This window comes from Pan paniscus, chromosome 4 (assembly GCF_029289425.2).
Source record: "Pan paniscus chromosome 4, NHGRI_mPanPan1-v2.0_pri, whole genome shotgun sequence".
In the NCBI taxonomy this organism is placed as follows: Eukaryota; Metazoa; Chordata; class Mammalia; order Primates; family Hominidae; genus Pan; species Pan paniscus.
The window spans coordinates 24,039,464-24,048,020 of record NC_073253.2 but is presented as its reverse complement, the minus strand read 5'-3'; the positions used below and the strand labels follow the sequence as shown (position 1 = coordinate 24,048,020).

Here is an 8,557-nt window from a genome sequence, read left to right as displayed (position 1 = left end):
CTTTTTCCTCATAGATCTTCATTAATCTGCAGTAATTAGATCCTCTTTGGATATTCCTACTCAAAATGATTTGTTTTTTAAATTAAACTTCTCTGTAGTCCCCCCAGCTACTCAGGAGGCTGAGGCAGGAGGATTGCTCTAACCTAGGAATTCGAGGCTGTAGTGCACTATGATCATGCCTGTGAATAGCCACTGCACTCTAACCTGGGCAACATAGGAAGATCTTATCTGTAACAAAAAAAAACAAAACAAAACAAACAGGTGCACTTGGTCTTGCAAGTCATCTGCTTGGCCTTCTTCCAAGTGTACTTTCCTTCCTTTCATTACTGCTCTAAAGATTTTAATAAACTTTCATTCCTGCTCCGAAACTTACCTTGGTCTCACCTTCTGCCTTATGCTCCTTAGTCAAATTCTTTCTTCTGAGGAGGCAAGAATTGAGGTTGCTGCAGATCCATATGGATAACTACCACTGGTAACATATTTGATGCCACGTGACTCTGGCACATTTTAGCGTTGTGATCTAGTACATTTCCTTCTTGCCTAAGCCACTTTGAGTCTTGCCTTCAGTTGCTTGCAGCCAGAAACATCCTCCTTATATAAAAAGTGGTTAAGAGATCTCTATGCCTCTCCTTCTTCACCTGGAGGCATCCGACCCCCATGCGCGGATTTTCTTCTTTTTCTCTCTCTCTCTTCTGCCTACTAACCAATCCCCAGGACAATTCCTCTTGGCCTTAAGTGACTCTGCTCCCCCTGGCTGATTTCTCAGCACACCCTGACAGGTGGCTCATGGGGGTGGGAAGGACTTTAGGGTCTGCACTGAGTAGATCTGAGGCACTAATGGCCCTCTTGGACAGGGTTAAAGCCTAAACTGTGCAATGTCTGGGGCTTCCTCTGCTTTTTCAACTAAAATCCGCTCTTTCCCAAAAACCTGCACCACCCATTCTCTTTTCTCTGTTTGTGTTCAAAATTTATTTAAAAACACACACATATGGCCAGGCGCGGTGGCTCACACCTGTAATCCCAGCACTTTGGCAGGCCAAGGTGGGCAGATCACCTGAGGTCAGGAGTTTGAGACCAGCCTGACCAATATGTTGAAACTCTGTCTCCACTAAAAATACAAAAATTAGCCGGGCATGGTGGCAGGCACCTGTAGTCCCAGCTACTCAGGAAACTGAGACAGGAGAATTGCTTGAACCCAGGAGGTGGAGGTAGCAGTGAGCCGAGATAGTGCCACTGTCCTCCAGCCTTGGTGAGAGAGCAAGACTCTGTCTCAAACAAACAAACAAACAAACAAACAAAAAACCATACATACACACAGAAGAAAACAAACAAACACCTTCTGACCCTTGGGTCAACAAGCGTTTAGCTAAAGTGTATTATTCCAACTATAACAAAAATATATCCCCCTCGGCCTCCTGTCATTTGTAATTGGCTTCCATTTATTACATCGTGAGCTCCCATTCTGCTTCTAAGGCCTTTTTTTTCAGTGATCTTACAATCATTTCTCAACTCCTTTTAGTGGAGTTTTGATCTTCTTACATATACTCCCTTGCAGTGTCTCCTCAAATGTTCGTCCTGTTGTTCCATTTAGTCTATCAGAGACCTTAGTTTGTTGATCCGAGAGGATAAATTAACGTACGTTCCAGTTTAATGTGCTCCAGAGTAAAGTGCCTCAGGCTGTGAGATGGACTAGCAATTAGCAGAGACATAATACTTGAGAGGACCTACAAATGTCTTTACAAAGAAGGCATTTGGGGTCGAATTGGGTCAGGTGCAGATACAAAGAGTGACAAGGTCTGAGTGTTCTCCTGTGAATAATAATTATCTGGTTGCGATAGGCTTAGCCTTCCCTTCTATCAGAAGGATGTTTCTTGCTGCAAGTAATTAAAGGCCAGACTCAAAGTGGCTTCCGCAATGAAGGAAATTTATTAGCTCACAAAGCTAAAAAGTGCAAGAGGCAGTCAGGTTTCAGGTATAATCAGATCAGGGCTCCAGCTTGACTTCTATTTTGAGTCTCTCAACTCTGCTCCTGTCTGTGTCTGCTTCATTTATATCCTGGCTTTTTTCACAGTAAATAACAGCTGAGGTAACTTGACATACAACGATTTCCAGAGGAAGAGAGAACATCTGTCCTGACAACTGTTTGGCAAGAGCAAGAAAATTTCCCAGAAATCCTCCCCAAATTATTCTTGTATCCCTCTGGCGAGTATTGGGTCATTTGCCCATCCTCAAACTATTCATGGTGGCCAAGGTGATAAGATTAAGCTAACCAAGGCTCACTGTTTATTAGCTCATACATACCTCAAGGCTAAAAGTTGTGGAGTAGGGAACACTATTACCATGAAGGAGGGGTACAAAGTTGGACAGAGACACCTATGTTAGAACTTATGCAATCAGGAAGAACCTTCATTAATTTTGATAATCCTCTCAGTTGCTATTTCACATACAGAAACAAATACTTTTAGGGTTGCCCTTCCCTTTTCTTCACAAGGATGATTTTTTTTTTTTTTGAGATGGAGTTTTGTTCTTGCTGTGCAGGCTGGAGTGCGATGGTGCAATCTTGGTTCATCACAACCTCTGCCTCCTGAGTTCAAGTGATTCTCCTGCCTCAACCTCCCGAGTAGCTGGGATTACAGGTGTGCACCATCATTTATTTTTAGTAGAGATGGGGTTTCACCATGTTGGTCAGGCTGGTCTCGAACTCCTGACCTCAAGTGATCCACTTGCCTCAGCCTCCCAAAGTGCTGGGATGACAGGTGTGAGCCACCACGCCTGGCCAAAGATGAAATTTTAATAGTAAAAGGAGAAGACAAGCAGCACTGGTAACACCAGCATCCCCACTTTCTTGTCTTTATCAGCTTGGGCTGTCATTACAAAACACCATAGACTAGTTGGCTTAAGCAACATGAATTTATTTTCTTCCAGTTCTGGAGGCTGGGAAGTTCTAGATCAAGGTGCAGGCTGTTTCCACAGGAGGCCTACGTGCTGCCACTGTGCTGCTGCCATGTCTCTAGTGATCCCTGAAAAGTTCCAGCATATTTTGAGAGTATTCAACACCAACATTGATGAGTGGTGTAAAATAACCTTTGCCATCACTGCCATTAAGGGTGTGGGTCAAAGATATGCTCATGTGGTGTTGAGGAAAGCAGACATCGACCTCACCAGCAGGGTGGGAGAACTCACTGAGGATGAGGTAGAATGTGTGATCACCATGACGCAGAATCCACACCAGTACAAGATCCCAGGCTGGTTCTTGAACAGACAGAAGGATGTAAAGGATGGAAAATATAGCCAGGCCCTAGCCAATGGTCTGGACAACAAGCTCCATGAAGACCTGGAGTGACCCAAGAAGATTTGGGCCCAAAGAGGGCTGTGCCACTTCTGGGGCCTTCATGTCCGAGGCCAGTACACTAAGACCACTGGTTACCGTGGCTGTACTGTGGGTGTGTCCAAGAAGAAATAAGTCTGTAGGCCTTGTCTGTTAATAGTTTATATACCTTAAAACAAACAAACAAAACAAAACAAAACAAAAAAATGGTGCAGGCTGACTCAGTTCCCCAGTGAGGGCCCTCTTCCTGCCTTGCAGACTGCCACTTTCTTGGTGTGTTCTCACATGACAGAGAGGCCAGATTTCCTTCTCTTTCTTCCTCTTTTTTTTTTTTTTTTTGAGATTGAGTCTCACTCTGTCACCCAGGCTAGAGTGCAGTGGCACGATCTCAGCTCACTGCAACCTCTGCCTCCTGGGTTCAAGCAATTCTCCTGCCCCAGCCTCCTGAGTAGCAGGGATTACAGGCATGTGCCACCACATCCGGCTAATATTTTTGTATTTTTAGTAGAGACAGGGTTTCACCATGTTGGCCAAGCTGGTCTCAAACTCCTGACATCAGGTGATCCACCTACCTTGGCCTGCCTAAAGTGCTGGGATTACAGGCGTGAGCCACTGTGCCCAGCCTCTCTTCCTCTTTTTAATAAAGCCATAGTCCTATCAGATTAGGGCCTTACCCTATGAACTCATTTAACTGTAATTATCTCCTAAAGATTCTTTCTCCAGATACAATCACATTGTGGGTTAAGGCTTCAATATATAAATTTCGGGGGGACATAATTCAGTCGATATCAATAACCGAAGTTACTGCCCAAGTATTTTTTGAGCATCTGTCTTAATCATTGCCCAAGTATTTTTTGAGCATCTGTTTTGTACTCAGCTTGATCCATGCATTGTGAGAGCTGAAGGATGGGGTGGGAAGAAGTACAAAAGAAGTAACGAATATGATTCCTGTTTTCAGGAGCTTATTGTCTTTTTGGGGAGCTAAGACCAATAGGTTGTAAATAAGAACAAATGCTGTGAGGTAGAGTGAATGCTGAGGGCACTCCAGAGTGACAGGAATCAATAAGGGTTGGAAGGGGCCAGGAACCTTTTATGTATTTATTTATTGAGATGGGGTCTTGCTTTGTTACCCAGGCTGTATTTTTTCATTTTGTTTTGTTTTTTAACACAGTGTCTCGCTCCATCACCCAGACTGGAGTGCAGTGGCATGATCTTGGCTCACTGCAACCTCTGCCTCCTGGGTTCAAGTAATTCTCCTGCCTCAGCCTCCTGAGTAGCTGGGATTACAGGTGCATGCCACCATGCCCAGCTAATATTTGTATTTTTAGTAGAGGCGGGGTTTCACCATGTTGGCCAGTCTGGTCTCAAACTCCTGACCTCAAGTGATCTGCTGGCCTTGGCCCCCCAAAGTACTGGGATTTCGGGCATGAGCCACTGCGCCCGGCCCCAGGCTGGTTTTGAACCAGGCTTAAGTGATCCTCCTGCCTCTACCTCCCAAAGTGCTGAGATTATAGGCATGAGTCACCAGTGGCCGGCTGATCAAAAAAACTTCATGGAGGAGTTTGACACTTATTCTGGGTTTTTAGAATGGTTGGAAGGGAGTAAGGAGTGTGTGACAGGACAGAAACCTAGACCAAGAGAGTAGCAATGGTAATGGAGGGAAATGGGCCAAATACCATCTTGTTCTCACAGAAAACGGACTTTCTAATTGAGGCAGTGGAGTGAACGGGTGAAGAGAGTGGTTCCTTTAACAAAAATCAGAAATTCCAGGAGGGAAAGTATAGGGATGTGGTTAGATATATGAGGAAGGATGAGGAGTTCATTTTAGAAATATTTATTTTGAGAAACTGGAGAATTTACCAAGTAAAATAACTGTAATGATGTTAATAATAAGGGTAAAGAGATGAGTGAAAGTCGGACTGATGACAATAGATGTTTAAATCATCACAGGGTTGATAATTTAAGCTGAGGGAATGAATGATCTTTTTGAGAAAATATGAAGCGTGATGTATGTAAGAAAAGACCTTAGAAACCATCACCATCACCAAGAAGGATCTAGCAATAGTTAATGGCGTAATAGCAGGAAACTATTGAAAATATAATGGATCCAGTTCTAATTTTCTCAGTTTATACATAGCATTTAGTGCTAAGTAAAATAAATGTTTGTTGATTGACTTGATAATTGAAATAATGTTAGAAGTTTAAAATTCAAAAAGCCTAATGTGCATTAGGGATTTAAAGAAAAAAATATATACATATATGTTATATATAAGTGTGTGTCTGCATATATTTTAAATTTAGAGATGGGATTTTGCCATGTTGCCCAGGCTGTGAACTGCTGGGTTGCTTTTTCATTTGTTTGTTTGTGTTTTTTTTTTCAGGGATGTTTTGAAGTCAAACCAGTTTTTCCACTTCCGTTTAATTAAGTGTTTTGAGCATTATTTATTATTCATAACACTGAAGAAATGAAAAGCTGAAGAGATTCTCCCATCACACGAAAGGATTAATTAGTTCAGTTTTCAGAGGCGTCATCTGACTGTCAGACAGTCCAGGTACATTCACTGAGGCATTTCCAGTGGGCAAGGAGCCTGGGAGAGCACTGCGCTGCGACCTAGTTTTCCCTTTGGAATCAGGTCCTCTCTCCTGCGTTTACATTGGCCTCTCCCACCCCTTGGCAGGTCCACTCCCATTGACCTTTCTCTCTGTACCAGCAGCTGCTGCTGACAGTCCAGCCTTAGTTACTTCTGTGAAAACAGTGTATAGTGGTCTGCCTTTAAATTTCCTATTCCCATCTGGACCTCCTTAGGAGCTCAACGCTGCTCACAATTGAACCTGAAATTCCAGGTCTTCTAATCTCTTCTCTCCAACTGGCAATATTTACCACTCTGATGTCTAGTTCTTGTGGAGTCTTGTTGTGGGATGCATGAATTTTATGCTAATGGGGTGTTTCTGAAGACAAAGCCTTGGGTCAGATAAAAGGTTAATTGATATGTGTAGTGTGACAGTAAAATGCAAGGACTTTAAATTCCGACAATCCTGGATGTGGATTAGTTTTAATTTGACAGGTGTGTGATTTGAGACAGTTGCTCAATCTTTTTGTGAACGTTGTTTCCCCAACTAAAAAAAATAGACAAAATACTAATCTTTGAAAGTTGTTGTAAGGATTAATAAGATAATGTACATAAGGAGACCTTGCACAATACCTGGCATATTGTAAGAGCTTGATAGGACAATATTTATATGACAGACCAAGAAAATATGTGTGCCATTTTCCACTTCCCAAATCACTTTACATGGGTTTACAAAGGAGATTAAGAAAGACAAACATACAAACTTTTCCCTAATTTCAGAATATATGCTCCAAGTACTACCTGGTTAGAGCTTTTTGATTCCTATGATGTTATTTTGTAAGCTAGTGCTTCACAGTGCTAAAGAATAGTACCTTAGAGAACTTAATGAATTAATCGATTTTCCTTAAGTTGGAACTTTTTTTTCTCCTTTATTGAATCAAGAAAGTTAAGTGTCAAAGAGGCATGTAGATTATACTCTAAGGTAACAAAACTCTATTACGTTGTATTTCATTAGAGCTGAACCAAGGGCATTTTGGAAAGAAATCGTGCTGTGTAATAAGAGGGATTGTTAGCAGAGACTTTTTGCTACCATTTTCTCCAAGCTTTTCCATTCTGTACTTGAGTAGCATTGTCCCAAATAGAAATATCCCAGGGTCCCTTTTTCCTCTTGAAAGACTCTAACATTAAGACTAAATTGGAGATTACCATGGAAGTAAATGACATTAAGGTGAACAGACAAATATTCAACCTCCCTTAGAAGGAATGTTTCTGCTTACCTTATGGTCTTCCTGTTTCCCTCCCTTCATTATGTAAGCCAGAGTCAGCAGTACCTTTACCATAAATAAGCAGGCAAGTGGCTTTGCAGTGGCTCCTGAGTACCAGCCAACTCTTATACCAACTAAGACTCAAATGCTCTTTCTACAAATTAGTTTCCTAAGCTTTGTGTATACACACACACACACACACACACACACACACACACACATACATAAGTTATAATGTATAATCAAATATATTTCTGGCCAGGTGTGGTGGCTCATACCTATAATCCCAGCACTTTGGGAGGCAGAGGCAGGCAAATCACTTGAGGCCAGGAATTCAAGACCAGCCTGGCCAACGTGGCGAAATCCTCTCTACTAAAAATACAGAAAATTGGCCTGGTGCAGTGGCTCACGCCTGTAATCCCAGCACTTCAGGAGGCAGAGGCAGGTGGATCACCTGAGGTCAGGAGTTCGAGACCAGTCGGGCCAACGTGGTGAAACCCTGTCTCTACTAAAAACACAAAAATTAGCCAGGCATGGTGGTAGGTGCCTGTAATCCCAGCTACTCGGGAGGCTGAGGCAGGAGAATCGCTTGAATTCGGGAGGCGGAGGTGGCAGTGAGCCAAGATCGTGCCACTGCACTCCTCCCTGGGTGACAGAATGAGACTCCATCTCAAAAAAAAAAAAAACAAAAACAAAACAAAAAAAATCCCAGAAAACTAGCCCAGTGTGGTGGGCCATGCCTGTAGTTCCAGCTACTTGGGAGGCTGAGGCAGGAGAATTGCATGAACATAGGAGGCTGAGGTTGCAGTGAGCTGAAATCCTGACACTGCACTACAGTCTGGGTGACAGAGTAAGATGCTGTCTCAAAAAAAAAAAAAAAAAAAACAGAAAAAAGAAAAATCAAATACATTTCCTAATACATAATTATGTAGTAGTAAATACATAATTATTTACTAATAATTTCCTGGAGATTTTTAAATTTATATCTTGGCTTATACATTAAAATTACTTAACACTAGGCAAAAATACATATCTTCATGCTGGAATTAGGAATATTTTAGTTACCTTAAGTGGAATTATAATGAGATAACCAAACCAACCCCAAATTACATAGTATGTGGCATTATAAAAGAAAGATCTCTCCTGAATTTCATTTCCATTGAAAAGACATAGAATATTTGGCTAGAAGAAATTTCAGAAGTCATGGAAAACTTTCACTTGTCTTGAGAGGAATGAAGAAACTAACATCCAGGGAGTTTACTGATGGGTGCCTTGCATTGTGATTGGCTGGCTATAGGAAGACTGGGAGTTAGAATAAAAAAAAAATTATTAAACAAATTATTAAAAAAAAAATAGAGCTGGGGTCTTGCTATGTTTCCCAGGCAGGTCTCGGA

General features: G+C 42.0%; 1 pseudogene; it reads left to right on the top strand.

Annotated features, from left to right (window-relative positions):
* The first annotated feature begins 1,719 nt into the window (after nt 1-1,719).
* Nucleotides 1,720-3,933, top strand: LOC100971036 (small ribosomal subunit protein uS13-like; annotated as a pseudogene).
* Nucleotides 3,934-8,557: the final 4,624 nt, after the last annotated feature.